The 19,366-nt window shown below is 42.4% G+C and overlaps 1 protein-coding gene across 1 annotated transcript in view; it reads left to right on the top strand.

The window, feature by feature from the left end:
* Window positions 1-19,366, top strand: part of LOC134577714 (netrin-1-like) — a 547,430-nt gene that overhangs the window by 366,260 nt on the left and 161,804 nt on the right. The gene's annotated exons all lie outside the window — the stretch shown is intronic.

The following is a 19,366-nucleotide window of genomic DNA, read 5'->3' as shown; positions in this document are numbered from 1 at the left end:
ATCACTATATATATACCTATATATAAATAAAAATATTAACAAAAAATATATATATATATATATACGTATATATACACATATGTATATATATACATATATTAATTCTACACATATATTTATGTAATAATTTGACATAATTAGGGATCCTAATTAATTACAATTAGCGGGACCTGCCTGACCACCCATGCCGAAAGTATAGGGAATTTAATTTGCTAGCACTATATTTAACCCTATAACTTTCCAAGACACCATAAAACCTGTACATGGGGGGTACTGTTTTACTTGGGAGACTTCGCTGAACACAAATATTAGTGTTTCAAAACAGTAAAATGTATTACAACCATGATATCGCCAGTAAAAGTGACGTTTTTTGCATTTTTCACGCACAAACAGCACTTACAGGGACGATATTATTGCTGCAATACTTTTTACTGTTTTGAAACACAAATATTTGTGTTCAGCGAAGTCTCCTGAGTACAACAGTACCCCTCATGTACAGGTTTTATGGTGTTTTCAAAAATTACAGCGTCAAATATAAGGCTTGTGTTTAATTTTTTTCACATTAAAATTTGCCAGATTGCTTACGTTGCCTTTATGACCTTATGGTAGCCCAAGAATGAAAATTACCCCTATGATGGCATACCATTTGCAATAGTAGACAACCAAAGGTATTGCAAATGGGGTATGTCCAGTCTTTTTTAGTAGCCACTTAGTCACAAACACTGGCCAAAATTGGCGTTTTTTGCATTTTTCACACACAAACAAATACGAACGCTAACTTTGGCCAGTGTTTGTGACCAAATGGCTACTAAAAAAGACTAGACATCGCTTATTTGCAATACCTTGGGTCGTCTACTATTGCAAATGGCATGCCATTATGGGTGTAAATTTATTTCCTGGGCTACTATACAGTCTCAAAGGCAACGTAACCAATCTGGCGAATTTCAATTTCAAATGTAACATGCTATATTTGACCCTGTAACTTACCAAAACACCATAAAACCTGTACATAGGGGGTACTGTTTTACACGTGAGACTTTGCTGAATACAAATATGTGTATTTTATTGCAGTAAAATCAAACAGTATTATGACATTGACAGTTAAAATGTCATGTAGAACGAAAAAAATAAAAAAAAAATCTTATTTTCTCCCATTTTTTTCATATTAAATTATGTTTCATAGCTAAATATTTGATATTAAATGAAAGCCCTGTTTCCCCTGAATAAAATGATATATAATAAGGGGGGGTGCATTTAATATGAAAGAGGTGAATTACGGTTGGACAGACATATAGCGCAAATGCCAGGTTTTGTTTACATTTTGTTTCGTTCACAACTTGTACATTTGGCTGCGGTGTTAAGGGGTTAAAAACCCTTCGAGGAATGCTATTAATTTGGCAAGAAAATGTCGTAATCCAAAATGAAGCGCTTTATGATTGTTGGAGGATTTTTCATCCTTCAGAGAAAGATTTTATGTGTTTTAGTAAGACGCACTGCTCATATTCAAGAATAGATTTTATATTTGGAGATCGTAGCTTATTAGAACATGTGCAATCAGGGCTGCCATCAGAAATTTTGGGGCCCCTGACAAAGCTCAAGGTCTGGGGCCCGCCCACAAGTCCGTCCACAGGGCTCCTACCAATGATGCAGGACTGAATGTGAATTAGAATGTGTGTAGTAGGTGTAGTGTTTGTGTGTATTAGATACTGTTTGTGCAGTGAATGCAGAGTGTGTGTTTGTGTAGTGGATCTAGTGTATGTACTGTGTGTGTGTGTGTATTTGTGTAGTGGATATGGTGTTTGTGTGTTTATTAGATACAATGTGTTTAGTGGATGCAGTGTCTGTGTAGTTGATGTAGTGTGTGTGTATTAGGCGCAGTGTCTGTGTATAATGAATGCAGAGTGTTTAAATGTGTGGTGGATGTAGTGTGTTTATAGTGAATCCAGGATGTTTGTGTAGTGGATGCTGTGTGTATAGTTAATGCAGAGTGTGTGTTAGTGTAATGAATGCAGAGTGGGTGTTAGTGGAGTGGATGCAGAGTGTGCGTTAGTGTGGTGGATGCAGAGCGTGCGTTAGTGGAGTGAATGCGGAGTGTGCGTTAGTGCAGTGAATGCAGAGTGTGCGTTAGTGTAGTGAATGCAGAGTATGCGTTAGTGGAGTGGATGCAGAGTGTGCGTTAGTGGAGTGGATGCAGAGTGTGCGTTAGTGGAGTGGATGCAGAGTGTGCGTTAGTGGAGTGGATGCAGAGTGTGCGTTAGTGGAGTGGATGCAGAGTGTGTGTTAGTGGAGTGGATGCAGAGTGTGTTAGTGGAGTGGATGCAGAGTGTGTTAGTGGAGTGGATGCAGAGTGTGTGTTAGTGTAATTAATGCAGAGTGTGCGTTAGTGCAGTGAATGCAGAGTGTGTGTTAGTGGAGTGGATGCAGAGTGTGTGTTAGTGGAGTGGATGCAGAGTGTATGTTAGTGGAGTGGATGCAGAGTGTGTGTTAGTGGAGTGGATGCAGAGTGTGTGTTAGTATAATGAATACAGAGTGTGTATTAGTATAATGAATGCAGAGTGTGAATTAGTATAATGAATGCAGTGTGTGTGCTAGTGTAATGAATGCAGAGTATGTGTTAGTGTCGTGAATGCAGAGTGTGTGTTTTACTAGTGTATGCATGTTGTGTAAATGGAGCATCCCCCTCCCCCACTTTAAAAGTAATAAATGTTATTCCCCCCTCCCTGCTTCTTACCTGTTACAGGGAGGGGGGGGATATTCTATCCCTGGTGGGCCTGTGGCAATGTGGGGCCCCTCGGCTCCCTGTATTTGCAGAAGGGGCCCAGCAGACTGCAGCAGTACATTACAGCTCTTCCCTCTCTCTAACTCCCGCGAGCGTGGTGTGCGTGCCGCGCGGAGCGTTGCCATGGTAACCGTGGCAACTGTCTGACGGCCGCACGTCTTGCTGGAGTTAGAGAGAGGGAAGAGCTGTAATGTACTGCTGCAGTCTGCCTGGCTCCCTCTGCAAATACAGGGAGTCGGGGGCCCTCGGCTGGACATATATATATAGCGATCATCGCTATATATATGTGCAGAGTGGGAATGTGGGGCCCAGGACTGCCAAAGCAGTCCGGGCCCCCCAGGACCGTCGGGCCCGTGACAACCGTCATGGTTGTCACCCCCTGATGGCGGCCCTGTGTGCTATCTACAAATATAATTACGGCCACTTGGTCCGACCATAATTTGGTCAAAATACAATTAAAGAACAATATTATAAAGCAAAGACCGGATTGGAAACTAAATAATAAGCTATTAATCTCTAAAATGAATAGGGAACAGATTGCCAAGGCGATAGACATGTATTGGATGGATAATGACAATAATGAAGTGTCTGCTGATATAAAATGGTGCGCATTTAAAAGCGTTATTAGGGGTCATCTAATTAGCCTAGAAGCCAAAGATAAGAAAAACAGACAGGAATCCTTGTCCAGTCTATATATTGAATTGAGTGAATGTTATAAAAAAAACACCGCTGCTCCTGTAAGAACAATCTTGAACCAAATTAGGACTATAGAAAATAAAATTAATGAAATCTTGATATCTAGAATAAACAGAAATCTACAGATTATGAGGATGAACCATTACTATAGGGGGAATAAGGCTGATAAGATCATTACCAATAAAGTTAAAAATCAACAAAAAAAATAATTAATTACAAAAATAAAACAGGGAAATTAAACCATACTATCCTAAGAAAATAGGAGCAGTATTTAGCGATTATTATTACAATCTATATAACTTATCGGTGACATCATCCCAAGAGGATATAAACAACTATTTCTTGAACATCCATATCCCTAGACTAAATGAGTCACAATTAGACCAACTAAATGCAGAGATATCACTACAAGAAGTTATGGACTCTATTGATACCATGAAAGAAAATAAAGCGCCGGGTCCAGACGGGTTCACAGATTATTTTTTTTAAATATATAAGGCTAGACTGGCCCAGGGGCTGGTAGAATGCTATAATTTAGCGATTAATACTGGCAAATTACCTAAGGAAATGCTGGTAGCTAATATTACTCCTATTTTAAAAAATAATAAAAATCCAGAAGAAATAACTATCGTCCAATTGCCTTATTAAGTAATGATTACAACATTTATGCCTCAATCATTGCTAAAAGAATTAAGAATATAATTTCTTTCCTGATTGCAGACAATCAGGTGGGTTTTATACCAGGTAGGGTGTCCTCTAATCCTAATCCTCTAATCATATTAGGAGGATACTAAATATATTCATTAAGATCCATGAGAATAAAACCACTTTCTTAACAATGGCTTTAGATGGAGAAAAGGCATTCGATAGGGTTGGCTGGAATTTTATGCAATCAACTCTAAAAGCTTTTGGATTTTCAGGCCAGATTCTTTAGGCGATAATGGCCTGCTACTCTTCACCAACCAGTAGGATAGTAGGAGGGGGGATCAAGTCAGAATGGTTTATGTTATCAAATGGTACTCTAAAAATGAAAATCCAGCGCACTCACTTGTCTACTAAACAGTTATTATAGTGCTGAACAATTTTGTTAGTTTTATTAAAAACACCTAATCTAGGCAAAAAATAATGGGGGTTTAGTTACATTATATGATCATACATTGCATAAGCCTGCCACAAACGTCAATGTACCCCATCTTTGGCAGGTCCTACTCTGTCTGCTAAATGAGCTACTCACTTGGGGAAATCCTTCCATCTCGAGTTCTCTGCAGTATCAAATGGTACTCGTCAAGGATGTCCTCTCTCCCCACTATTGTACATCTTAAGTGCTGAACCCCTAGCAAATGAAATACGTAAAAACACGGATATAACAGGGTTTAAAAAGAGAGATAAAGACTTTAAGATAAGCCAATATGCTGATGATTTTGTTAACTTTGTTAACCCTCACCAACCCAATCAAGTCAGTTCCAGCTGCAATGCAAGTAATTGAAAGATACAGCTACTTGTCAAATTATAAACTTAATGTTCAAAAAACAATGGTATTACCCTTTTATATGGATGAAAAAGACCTGCAACATTTAAAAGAATATTTTGCTTTTAAATGGGAAAAAAAGGGATTTGTATATCTTGGAATTAATATAGTGAAAGATCCAGAGAATATAATGAAGGCTAATGTAATTCCTTTGATCAGAGAACGCACTCACTCTCTGAAACAATGGAACGCTTTGCAGTTATCATGGTGGGGTAGGGTTAATTTTATTAGGTCATATGTTTTCCCCAAGTTTGTTTACCTATTGAGGATGATTCCACTACAGATTCATCCCCAGCAACTTAGACTTGTGAATAAGATTTTTAGGGACTACATATGGTCTGACAGGAAACCCAGAATAGGCCAGGATCTCTTGTATTTGAAGTACAAAGAAGGAGGGATTGGCTTCCCAAATATTTTTTTATACCATCAAGCGGCACAGTTGATGCATACTCTTCCTTTAATCAAGCAGTATTGCTTCTTACAAGACTGGTTTAAAATAGAAGGCGCAGATATTACAGACCCATATAATAACGTAAGACTAATGTGGCCTACAAGAAATAATAGCAGAACCAACAACATAAGAGGCATGACGGATAACTAGACCCCTCTTAAAGTTTTGGTCCCACCTTAAAAATCAATTAGATCTGAAAAATAAAGTTTTACCCGCTCTGACGTTTAAAAATTTAGAAATATGGATGGAAAATATGGATACGTCCGAATGGACCAGACGTGGCGTTAAAAAATTAGCTGATTTATTAGTAGATGGGAAGATTATTCCCTTTGCTGAGATACGAAGTACCTATGGTATCCCATATTCACAAGCGTTTAATTATATCAGGATTAAGAGCTTTTTGCAAAGTTCCCTCGTTAGTAATATGAGTTCTTTATCATTATCCAAATTAAATGCTCTGATAGGATCGGAGAAAAATACTAAAATACTAACTAGATGTGTCGAGGTTATGAAAAGCATAAAAGGACCGGTGTATCCTATAGCTAAAAGCAAATGGGAAAGAGATTTATTAATAAAATTTGACATAAAAGAATTGTACAAGGCTTTACAATCAGTTTATTCTACGATACATTGTTTAAATATTAGGGAAGCACATTTTAAAATACTTAATAGATGTTACATGACCCCCAATAAGATCCAGAAATTTTCAAAGACAGAGACTTCTAGATGCTGGAGATGTGGAAATGAGGGAGCAAATGAATTACATATATGGTGGGATTGCCCACCAATCAAGGAAGCATGGGTTCAATTTCTGGGTCATATAAACAAATTGCTGGATACTACCCGTATCTGGACCCCAGACAACTTGCTTCTACATTTAAACTTTCCGCAATTAACTAAAGACAAGAAAGATCTGTTGATTCAGGCTTTGATGGCCTTTAAGATGTCTATTGCAAAGAACTGGAAGAAGACAACAATTGACTCATGGCCGCAAATTAAGGCATCTATTATTATGCAGTGTAAAATGGAAAGGGGAATAGCCTCCAATTTAAGTATTAATATTTCCCAATATCAGATTTGGGATGATTGGATAAAGGTTCTTGAGAATTAAATACTGGAAAGCATATTGTGTAATAATTAGAAATCTCTGAAGAAGTGGGAACTTAATCTAATTTTATGTATTTTGAGTGCAGAGTTGAATGAGTCAATGAGTGTGTTATATGTTATATGTTTGTTAGTCTATATGTATTTGTTTATCTATTGTATCTACCGTATATACTCGAGTATAAGCCGACCCGAATATAAGCCGAGGCCCCTAATTTTACCCCAAAAAACTGGGAAAACTTATTGACTCGAGTATAAGACTAGGGTGAGAAATGCAGCAGCTACTGGTAAATTTCTAAATAAATTTAGATCCTCAAAAATATATATTAATTGAATATTTATTTACAGTGTGTGTGTATGAATGCAGTGTGTGTGTATGAATGCAGTGTGAGTGTATGAATGCAGTGTGAGTGTATGAATACAGTGTGTGTATGAGTGCAGTGTGAGTGTATGAATGCAGTGTGAGTGTATGAATGCAGTGTGAGCGTATGAATGCAGTGTGAGCGTATGAATGCAGTGTGAGCGTATGAATGCAGCGTGTGTGTATGAGTGCAGCGTGTGTGTATGAGTGCAGCGTGTGTGTATGAGTGCAGCGTGTGTATATGAATGCAGTGTGAGTGTATGAGTGCAGTGTGTGTGTGTATGAGTGTAGTGTGTGTGTGTGTGTTGCAGAGCCTTGCTGGGGGGTGGGCAATTTTTTTTTTTATTATTTTCAATTTTTTTTATTATTTATTATTATTTTTATTTATTTAATTTAATTATTATTATTATTATTGTATTATTATTTAATTATTATTTTTATTATTACTAATTATTTTTTTTTGTCCCCCCTCCCTGCTTGCTACATGGCAGGGAGGGGGCTCTCCTTCCCTGGTGGTCCAGTGGCATTGGCAGTTCAGTGGGGGGAAGGGGGGGGCTGGCAGAGCTGTAACTTACCTCTCCTGCAGCTCCTGTCAGCTCTCTCCTCCTCCGCGCCGTCCGTGCAGCTCCCTCTGTCAGCTCACACTGTAAGTCTCGCGAGAGCCGCGGCTCTCGCGAGACTTACAGTGGGAGCTGACCGAGGTGCTGAACGGACGGCGCGGAGGAGGAGAGAGCTGACAGGAGCTGCAGGACAGGTAAGTTACAGCTCTGCCAGCCCCCCTCTCCCCCTGTCTGTATTATGGCAATGCAAATTGCCATAATACAGACTATTGACTCGAGTATAAGCCGAGTTGGGGTTTTTTAGCACAAAAAATGTGCTAAAAAACTCGGCTTATACTCGAGTATATACGGTACTTTGTATTGTATCTACTTTGTATGTATTGTACGATATAAAAGAAAATAACAATAAATAAATTATAAAAAAAAAAATTCTCTAGCGATGTAGTCTTTACTGGCCAAGAGTTGTATACCCACTCATTACCAAAAATCAATGCATAACCTATGGCACCTGATGCGTCAGTCCAAACTACAGGGGGATTGTCAGAAATGGGGGGGGACTAATAGCGACCTGCAATTTCAAGAGGACATAAATAGATGCCACATTTTAAGATCTGCTCTAGCTGGTTCGTCTATGAGAGCTGTGGAGTCGTCGTCAGGGAGACTGTGTAAGAGAGAGAGAATTCTGGAAATTAATGACCTCCCCTGTGAAATGATCCTCATCGCAAAATTAAGTGACCCGAGTAGTGACTGTAGCTGTTTCCTGGTGCAAGAGCCTTGTGATGTGCAGATGTTGATGTATGAAAGAATTCTGTCTACTTTCTCTTGGGGCAGGCTGGATTGCATAGAAACGGAATTGAGTGTTATACCCAGGAAAGTAATCTCAGTGTTGGGACCTTCTCTTTTGTCCAAAGCTACAGAGACTCCTAAATCTTTGAATAAAGAAAGTATGTGATGTAGCCTGCTTGGTGTGCAGTGGTGCGGTTCGATAGTGAGGAAGTCGTCTAAATATGGATGACTACTGGACATCTGCACTTGTTAAGTAGGAGCCAGGTTAAAGTTTCGGCGAAGATATCAAATATCTTGGGGCTACTTTTGGAGCCAAAAGTTAGTCTGGTAGTGAAATAATACCTGTCTTCCCACTTAACGCCATGCAGGTGCCAGAGTGACTGATGTATAGGTAGCAATTTAAACGCATTAGTAATGTCGGTTTTACTTAACCAGGTAGCCTTTCCAGAATGAATGATAGCTTGTATGGCATCATCAATTCTTGCTTAATGAAGGGAGAAATCATCTGACGGAATAAGCTCATTTAAGCTAGGTGTAGTGGAAAAGTGAGGTGCAGAAAAATCAATAATGATTTATTATTAAAATTTATTATTACATTTCCCTGTAGCAATGCCTAGAGGGTTTGTTCTCCAGGAGGTGAAAGGTGGTGTTGTGAAAGGCCCTATCATGAAACCGTTGTTAACTTCTTTAAGTAGGAGTTCTTGTATGCTACTGGGGTCTGTAAATGCTGACTGTAGGTTGGGGTATTCCAATATACCTCTGGGGAGTGTAACAAAACCTGTGTGAAACCCGTTAGTAAAACCAGATGTGAAAAATTCTACCAGATGTAAAGAAGGATAATTAGACAGGTAGCGTTGCAAATTAGGAATGTTTATTGGAGTGGAGGATATTTTAGGGTACAGCCAGTTTGGGCACATTGTTTTAGCGTGCGCCCTGTAACAAAGTGAGCACACGTGAAGAAGTCTGCAAGCACTGTAACTACAACCAACAGCATTGAAATTATTACAGACTTAAGCTTTACCCAAAAAACAAAAGGCCTGCCTAATTTGTCTCTCAATTCTCTCTGGGTCGTGTTGGGTTGATATTCAGAGTAAGCGTTACTGGTTAAGGGAATTGCAACATTTAGGGACAAAAGTTGACCGTATGAGCTGCTGAAGAGCATATAGCGCAAGAAGGTGTTTTGAGACCTGCAAAATGTCTTAGAAACAGTTCGGTGTCTAACTGCCCCCAGTCGGTATTTGTATTATATTGGGACAGTGATGCGGCTGATCTGGATGAGAATGAATTGTGATAGTCGTAAAAAGCATAGCCTCTGCACTTATATGCCAAGTCAATAATTTTATGTAGGTATAAGTCAAGTTCTTCTCTACGGAGGGGAAAAGCCGTACAAATCACATCTCTGTATAGACCGAAGGTTAGTACAAATTCAGGGATGTTAAGTTTCCTATTCAGTCTTGGGTCTCTAGACTTCAAGACTACCGACAGGTCATCAAACATATATGACCTGTTCTCAATTACGTCTTCACTATAAGTAGTGAAGCTAGGTTAACATCTTTCCCCTCTATAATGTCACGCTTAAGATTCTGTGGTATTAGGTGAATAGGATTTATGATATTTGAAGTCTTAGCGGGTCTCCTGGGTTAGGCTCTGGCTGGGCAATAGGTGCTGGAACCTCTTGAATGGTTGGTGTATTATTTGATTCCAGATTATCCAATCTATTATTTATAGTGGCTACAGAAGACACTAGGGAGGCCATCATAACGCGCAGTTCTGACAGGCTGCTTTGAACGTTAAACTCAGAACTAGGGCCAGGCCTTTCATTGTCCACGTTGGCATTCAACAAGCGAAAAAGTTCAGCTTTCCTGGCTGTGGCCGGGAAAGGGATATTTCTCTTTTTGAGTTCCGTGGTGATCTTTGGAATTGTCCAGGATCTAGAGCTGGACGCGGGATTTGCCGATTCTGATTGCCTTCTTAGCGAGCCTGACCTGGTCGGGGTGCTGGTAACGGACAGGTCATCTCCCTGTATGGAAGCGTTAGACATGCTAAGGGAGTGAGGCGGATAGCTTGGTTAGTATGGTACTCGTGTAGATCTGCAGTAACCCAGATTACCAGATTAGTGCACTAAGCCAAAATTGTATTAACTTACTATTTTAGGTGACAGGTGATGCCCTAACTACTCGCCAAGTGGCTTTGAGAGGCTCTACCTATGAATTGGCTCGTGGGGCCTTTGTGCCACTGAGGTGGGTGGCGGGGTGTTGGCCTCTCGGTGACACGTATAAGATTGTAATATCATTTGGCCGTGACGAGTGAGGCCCTAACTATGACTTAATGCAAGGCTATAACTATGCCTTGGGACGATTTGGCTCGAACCTCTGATGGAAGAAATGACTGTAGCCCTTGCGGGACCACTTAACTATAGGCGAAGAGGCCTATGGGATTATACCTAATTGGCGAGAGCTTATTATAACCTTAAAAATAACCTAACTGGGTTTTATTTATATAAACGTACCTGCTGTTTGTCCTGTATGACGATTCGGTAGTGGAAAAATTACCCCTACTTGATCCTAAAACATGTCATAATAATTGAGTTACAACCTAACCCCCAGGTGAAGACCATTGAAATTACACCGCTAAGCATAAGAGTAGATACTAACCGAAATATTGAAATATGTTAGGAAGATTTTGGCTTGTCCTGGTAGGGCGATAACTTGAACTAATGTGGAAAAAAACGTGACTTATTTATATATAGTTCTTGTTACCAGAAAGGAATACATGAAAAATATTTATAGATAGGTAATTTAGGGGCCTGCCTCTTTAAATAATGTAGTTGTATTTAACCAAGAATTACATATGGCACAAGACGGGGGCCTAAGACCAGTGAAGTGGCGACAGAATAGTTCTGTATCCATCTGACACCAGTTAATTCTAACGTTGAACTGTTTCAGATGGGTTGCCACCTTCGCTGATACTGACTTATGATAGTCGTAGAAAGAAGAGCCCCCGTACTTGATGCCTAGATCCACCACCTTGTGAAGGTAGAGGTCTAACTCCTCTCTTCTGTGGGGATACACCGTGCAGATGACGTCCAGGTATATCCCGAAAGCTATCACAAACTGGGGAATTGAATTTTTTTTATTAAGCCTGGGATCTCTCGTCTTAAGTACTACTGATATGTCCCCGTAATTGTATGCCTTGTTCTCCAATATGTCCTGTGAAGCTATAAGCAGAGACACCAGACACATGTCATTCCCGTCTAAGATTTCTTTCCTGATAGAGTCTGGGACGGAGTGAGCTGGTGACTCAAAATGAGTTATAGCTGTGACTGGTGTTTGTGAGGGGAGTATGGGGGCATGCTGATACAGCAAGGACAGCCGGGGTGGACACTGGGAGGACCGGGGTATTACCTGGGGAGGCGATGGCACTCTCCACCTTAGATAGCCTGCTATTAAGGGTCTTCAGGTTGGCCAAGATTGCTGCCAGGGTATCCTGGGTGGCCATGCCAGTGCTTGGTGGCTGTCCTTGAGAGCTAGTGCTTGGCCTCGGCTCAGGGGCTTGGTAGGTAAGCAGCCTGTAAAGTTCTGCCTTTCTAGCTGTGGCCGGAAAGGGGATTCCCCTGAGCCTAAGCTCGGCCGTAATTTTAGGAATAGTCCATGCTCTCAAGGACGTGGGAGTTGAAGGGGTGAGAGATTCGCCTGGAGACTCTGGTCTGGTTGGCGTTAATGGTAACTCTTCAAGCTGTTCTTCGATGGGGATTGGTTCTTGGGACATTCTAAAAGAAATGATTTTGTGAATTAGATATTAGAAGGGGAGTAAGGAACGTGGGGGGATATGAGGGATGGTATTTATTGGAAGAACTGGACTGTAATGCTAGTGCCGAAGCGAAAAACTTATCTGTGGGATTTTGATAGGTGACGCCCTGCTAATGCCAAGTGGCGATGAGAGGCTCTACCTATGATTTGGCTTAGGAAATTGAGGCCACAGACGTGGTGGCGGGGTGTTGGCCTCTCGGTGACTGTAAAGAGAATTCAAAACGTGTGGCCGTGACAGGTGAGGCCCTGACTAAAGCCCTTTAGAAGGGCGGGCGAGGCGTATAACTATGATTTGGGCGTGGGGCCATACCTCCGTGTTGAGGTGGGAGATGGCCTTGCGGGACCGGATTTCCTAATAGAGTGAGCTAAGGTGGTAGCCTAGACCCAGTAGCCAGTTCAATTGTATACTTAAGGTTGACAGGGAAATTCTGGTGTAATGTGTGGATACTAACCTTGAATGGTTGTAAAGGATAACTGGAACCTTCTAGTATTTTTTTATCTGGCGAGTCTTGTCTGCTGCTGTTCTTGAAGAAGAAGCCTGAGGATTAAGACAAATGTTGATGTATTTATGCGTATTGTGGTGACGTATGGTTTGTAGTGAGGGTTGGCTGTTAGGAGCGCAACATGAGATCCTGAATTGAGGGATCTGGAAGGTTTAGTATAGGATTGGGACGAGTTTGCGTTAAAGAGAAAGGCTGATTGAGGCCTTGGGGTAGTGATTGCCGTATGTGAGTAAGGACGTAAGTACCTGGTGGTATGCCTGAGTACCGGGTCAGGTAGGTTTGCTGTTTTTCTTGGCCTGATGGCAGTATGACCGTAGGCCTGGGTAGAGAAATTGTAAAGAGTTAACATACTGTGTGCGTAAGACCGTGAGTCAATCGTAATGAAACCGAGACCGCGTAAGGTCTTGTATAGAAAGGTCTTGAAAAGAGTCGGGAACTATACCTTGAATGAAGTATGGAACTGGTGATGAGCGTGTGGCAAACCTAGCCACTTCTGAGCTATATGCAGTACAGGTTGTCCGTAGGCTGAATGTATAATGTGTTCCGTTAAATGTATATGTGTTGTACTATGGCCGTTCGCATGCTGACAGCCGTACGCTGCCAGCATACAAGCATTCGTACGACGAAACACGGCTATCCTGGCCGTTCGCCGTGCGAATACGGGCTCCCCAGGTCGACCACACATTCACAAGTCGTGTGGCACCAATTAACCGATTGCAACATTGTTGCAATCGGTAATTAAGGGCTCTCCTAGGTTGCCGTCGTTCGACTACCGACCATGCGGCGGTCGGCCATCTTGGATCCTTTGTCTCTGCAGCGGTGTTCGGTCGTCGAGAGCCTGGAACTGAAAACGGCTACTCAATGATCCGAACACCGCTGGACTTCCAGAGCGTTCGGGAGTTCCGCGTTCGGTACATTATGTGTCCCGTACTTATTCGGTACTTTTAGACCAACTTCAATGTTTAAATGTATTCTGTGCGGCGTTCGGTCAATTCAGCTGGGATCGGAGCGGTATTCTCACAAAGTGTGCGCTCCGACCCCAGCTATCTACCGAACGTTCGGTTATTCCAAAGTACCGAATATTGTGTGAATTATGTATTTTAAAGTCAATTGTCGGTTTTGCTGCACGAGGGGATAATCCACTTAATCGTCCATTTTAGTGGGAGTATCCTTCTCGTGCAGCAATGCCTGTTGGGAAAGTCACAATGCATGTTGGGAGAAATCCCCTGGATTATCTGTGTGGAAACCCCTTGCATGGGGAACTGCTTAAATATGCCTGCTTGTGAATAAACCGAGTTAGTTGACTCCCAAACTGTGTTTCGTCCGGTTATTGGGAGGATTGGGGATATTGCCTTGCTTTCTACTCTGACTGTGGATTTCCTGAGGATACCAACGGATATCGTGCATTATTATACTGCATTCCGTTACAGAGCGTAACTGGTTTAATGTGTAGAAACCGGTGGAGGCCTAGAATAATACTGGAGCTAAGGATTAACCAATGAATATTTAAATAGTTAACAACAGATGTGACAGTATGTAATAAATACCAGCATGTCTTGCTGTGACAAGTCTAGATTGCTTAATTGTATTTGAGGCCTAGACCTGGATGAAACTAAAGTAAGAAAATACTATACCTGTTCCTGTAATAAAAATAACTTGAAATAGTAACTTTTGAGCAGGAATGCAAAAACCGATGCAATCTGTGAAGCCAAAGACGTGACAGAGGCAAGAATAAATGACTGCGTTATTTTAAGGAGAAGATGTAGTACAGATGTGGATTTAACGGAATTACCCTAGAAGATCGTGTTTAAATAATTAATATCTGTATGTAGGGTTTAAATAGGGTTGGCTTATAGTTAGAAAAGCCTGTTCTTTAAATTGGTGACATGAAAAGTCTATAAGACTTGTTGAGATTTAAATGTTTTAGATATAACAGACCGGCAAACACAGTTTAAGAAAAAGACTGGTAGTTAGACTGAATTGAATAACTAATACTGACAGGAAAGTATCAGCAGTTAACTGACCGAACAGGGAATATGCGTTTACATTGAAATTCGTGTAAATGAAATTCATGATTTATTAGAATGGTTTAAAATAATTAACCGTACTAGGGATTTGTACCGCGCGTTCGTTTAAACCATACGAATAGAACAGTAGTGAATTAGAAAATAGCGAGGGGTGAATAGGATTTTTGTCTAACGTTAAAGATGCACGAACGGGTAAGTACGAGGTTCGTGCGTATGACCGAACAGTAACTCAGAAATACGATTAATATTAACGTTACACCTATACATAGTTCGGCAGTTTTTCCCGTACAAAAACGTAAATGATGCGTATGTGTAACGGGCGTTCGTCCGTTTTGGCACGAACGCTGAATACGTAAAATGACCATGGATACATTTACAGAAGACATAGGGAGCCTACCCCTACGTTTTAGGCCCGAACGGAGGGAAATAGCCGAACGCTATTTCCCTCACTTAGTTTACGTGAGCGTGCCGGTCTCGTGACCGGAAGCCAGGTACCGCAACCGGGAGGAAAACAGAGTGGCAGGGCCTCAGAACGGACGGAGGATTGCTCTGGACCTCTTGCTGCAGGAGACTGATGCTGTTCTGGCAGGAATCTTGGACCGGAAGTGCTGGTTGCTATGGGGATAGACAATCAGCTGAACGGCAGAGGTGAGTAGGGGCTGGGAGTTTAAGCAGGGGACTTGCTCCTCCCACAAATTCAGGCCTAATGGCCTTTCTACATATATGTTAAGGTGGAGCCTGTAGTTGTGGGAGGGGTTAACCGGCCTATTTATACTCAGACCTACCCCTAATCAGGGCCGAGATCGACCCAGGCTCCACTGTGTCCACTTCCGGTTCCGGTACAGCAGCATCCGGTCCAGCAGCATCCAGTCCAGCAGCTACTCCTATTACACCCAGCACACCATCCCGACTAACGGAGGGTTCCCCTCCCCACCGGCAGTAAGCCAGCCGCAGGCAGGATCGGCACCCGGACCACAGGTAAATCCGGGCAGCTACTGGGCTTCCGTCAGCTCGTTTTCACCGGCAGTCCCACGCCGTGGTTACTTCCGGTCACGTGAGTACACGGCACGCATCTACTTCCACCCCCCCTCCCCCCCGTTTCTTCCTCACAATCCGCCGGTCAGGGGAACGGAGGGGCTGGCAAGCACACGCAAATATCAAAAGCCAGCCCCCCCCCCCGATTATTCCACACAATCCACAAGTCAGGGCAATCCACAAGTCAGGGGAGCGGAGGGGGCCGGCAAGCACACACTCACAAGTGCCGAACGCCGAACCCCCCCCTTCCCCGATCCTGATCAACCATCACTCCCATCAGTAACAGCCAAACCCAGGAAATAAAATAAATCAATAAATTATTAATAGTATTCAGCCACAAACATATACTCTAGTAGGAAGGAAGAAAGGATGGCAGGGAGGGAGCCAGGGAGGGAGAGGGATGGTATTTAAAGGGACACACACACAAAAAAAATGTTTTTAAAACCAGTTCCCATACTTGTATTTTAGGACTACCCTAACAAAAGGATATCAAATCATTTCGTACCACACCAATACATAGGTAAGTAAAAGAAGCATCTTGTCAATGCAAGATAAATATTACACTCGCATATTCACTCTAATCAATAATTAGGCTCTCCAGAACGACGCATAATCCGCAAACTGCAACTCGTACCCACCGGACAAGTTTCGTGCAGGTAATGCATTCCCACACGGCACTCTCACGTACGTCAAATAATAAAATAATTAAAAAAAATTATTACATAGATTTTTAACTGTCCCTCTTAATAGGTGTAACGGACCGTTTCAGCAGACAAGGGGTTAAAATCGGTTTAGGCGATAATCCCCTTTTCAAAGACAGGCACAGCTACTGTAGGATCACCAAAACTCACAAATTGGATATAAGTGAATGCACCAAACTCCCGAACTGCATACAAGGGAATAAGGTAGCACTCCAAACTCCCGAACTGGAACCTCACGAATAGCTGCTAGCAGACGAACAGGAAAAGCTCCCAAGCAGCTTACACTCCTGGCAGTCAGTCTCTATCAGCATACAGTGAATCCCCCCAAGAACGAGACAAGGCTCTGTGTTGAGGGTCAAGCAGTGGTCTGTTTATTGAGGGCTACCTGCCCCTGTATTTATGCAGGTCTCCCACCTGATGGACACTCTCCTAGGGGACCAGATGGAAGACTGTAACAAAAGACAGACATGTAGCATTTCAGGACATACAGAAGTAAAACATCCCCATAATGCATCCTGGCTTCCTCCCTTCTGCCCTGGAGATAATTGAGAAGTAATTCAATTATCTCCCAGGACAAAGGCAAATCGCCATTATGCACATGGGGACACAAAGACAGTGAAACACCATAAAATACATAAAGTTACATTTTACATATAACACACAGGCATTTAACATATCCCCAGATAGCTCAGGTCTGAGTGCACATTATTAGGTGAATGGCACTCAGACCACACGAATACATTTTAATTGCCATTGAGCCAAAGTCTTTAATTCCACGAACAGGCTCCATGGCAGGCTATCTGGGTACTTCCACATAGATTGGGATATAAATTTAAAGTCCCGAATGAGAACCAGGGCGCTGGAGGCTCAGCGGTGCCTGCACGCAAAAGTGTCCGCTTTTAGTGCAGGAAAGCCGGGCAGAAAAGCGCTGGCTGCCCGGGGAGCTCCAGAACACCGCCATCGTGTGGCGGCTAGGTGTAACCGCGACCACCCAGTAACAATCAACTAAGCTGCGGTTAACCGCAGCTACTGGGTGGTCAATTGCCGGCACACGCTTGTTAAGCCGCGGTTAACCGCGGCTTCAGGGAGGTCCATTGGAGGCACACGCCAGCTTCTGGGTGGCCCATTAACAGCGCCGGCCGGCTTCCCATGGCTCTGGGGAGGCTGAAACAAAGGCTGTTTGTTCGGTAGATAAAACGTTCTACCGAACGGCTGTACAGAAAGGGAGAAATAAATCCTTCTGCACAGTAAAATTAGCCCTTTAGCTGCCGGTCCATAATCCAAAGGCAGCAGGCGGGCAACCAGGCTCCTCCAATGCAATGTGGCGAGATTGGTCTCGTCACATCTCTCCCCTTTTCCAAACAGACTAACAGGGTACCTGATCTCCTGACGGTCAGTGCCCTTGTTAGTCCAGCAGCCCACCCACAAAGCAGAAAAAACAGTACAGCCCACCCACAATAAATGGTTACTACACCTGGGTAGAGGAGAAACTTGTCCATGTCCAGGTGCCTCACCACGGCTGTGTGGGGGACTGGTAGGCTGCCTTGGTGGGTTGCTGAGTGGGCAGAGACCAGCGGTACTCTGTCCTGGTGCCAGCACTACCACCGGAGTAGTCTGGTTGCTGGAGACTGACTGTCTCTCCTTTAGGTGCATAGCTCTGCTGCTGAAGGGGGAGACCGGCTGTCTCCCCTTTGGATACACAGCTCTGCTGCCAGAGGGGGAGACCGACTGTCTCCCCTTTGGCTAAACAGCCCTGTCGTGGGGGGGGGTAGGACTGACCGTCCCTACCCCCTGGGTGGTAAGTGCAGAGACCACAGTCCCATCTGCACAGCTGTGGGGCTTACAGTCTCCCCCTGGTATATTAAGCTGTCGCTGGGGAGAGGGGGTAACAAGCTCCTCTCCTGATAGAACACTCTGCCGCTGGGGAAAGGAGACTGAGCTCTCTATTCCCTACCCATTAATGATCCGCCGCTGGGAATAGAGAGTTTAGTCTCCTGTTACTGTGTGTGTGAAATGTGCATAAAAGCAGAGTGTTTCATTAAAACTTAAATTCTACTCTACTTACCCCTTCATTTGGAGTGCCGTCTCTTATTTGGGGAATCTGCTACAAGGGATTGCTATGCTAGTCATACGCTCTTGCTATATCACTACTAAGCTCTTGTAAGAGCTTGTTCCTGTCTTGCTCTCTGAAGGAGGCTACGGTGGCTGTGGTGTCGGCCGGAGTGCTTGGAGCTCTAGGAGGTACCCAGTCGGGGTGCCAGGTGATCTGTTACACTTTCCATTTGATATAATGAAATTGGGAGATAATTTACTTACTCTATTACACTAATAATTGTAGATAATTCACGGTTATGATTTCTGTATTTCTCAAAAAATATTCAGAAACACTCTATAAATAACAAAAATAAGGAACCAACTTTGCATAATTATCTATGTTTAAAGCCAAAATTGGTGAATAGATTTAGAGAACCTTTACTAGTACTGAAAACATAAGGCTAAATTACACTCATTGTTTGCTAGTAATGAGGTCATTTTAGAATCACCATTCAGGTTCTATGTTATAATGAAAATGGCATTAATTTATCCTTTTACACTGCAGTCACATTGCATTAAGATTTACACAGGGGCGTATTTTTAAACAATAGACACTTAGAGATTAAATACCAGATAGAATCTCATGATGACATGGATGTCGAATGGAATTATTGTGTTGACTAAGTTTGATACATTGGCTTCTCAGGTTTCTCACATTTATATTCCTTTAATATTTGGCCAGTATATTTCACACCAAAATGTGAATATACACATTTTATTGTGTTCATTGAAATGGTCAAAAGAAACAAAATAGTGCGAGGAAAATATGCTAAACTATACTTTAACAAAGTGTTTGTATATAAAGCACCCCATTAGTATTCACATTGCAGGAGAGAGGACAGAGACAAACAAAGAGTGCTGTTGGCATCATTACAACTTTAATTCGGAGATCTAGTGGAACATTAATGTATATGTATACAGCATTATTCTAG

This window comes from Pelobates fuscus, chromosome 11 (assembly GCF_036172605.1).
Source record: "Pelobates fuscus isolate aPelFus1 chromosome 11, aPelFus1.pri, whole genome shotgun sequence".
Lineage (NCBI taxonomy): Eukaryota > Metazoa > Chordata > Amphibia > Anura > Pelobatidae > Pelobates > Pelobates fuscus.
This window is presented reverse-complemented; position numbering and strand designations above follow the sequence as displayed.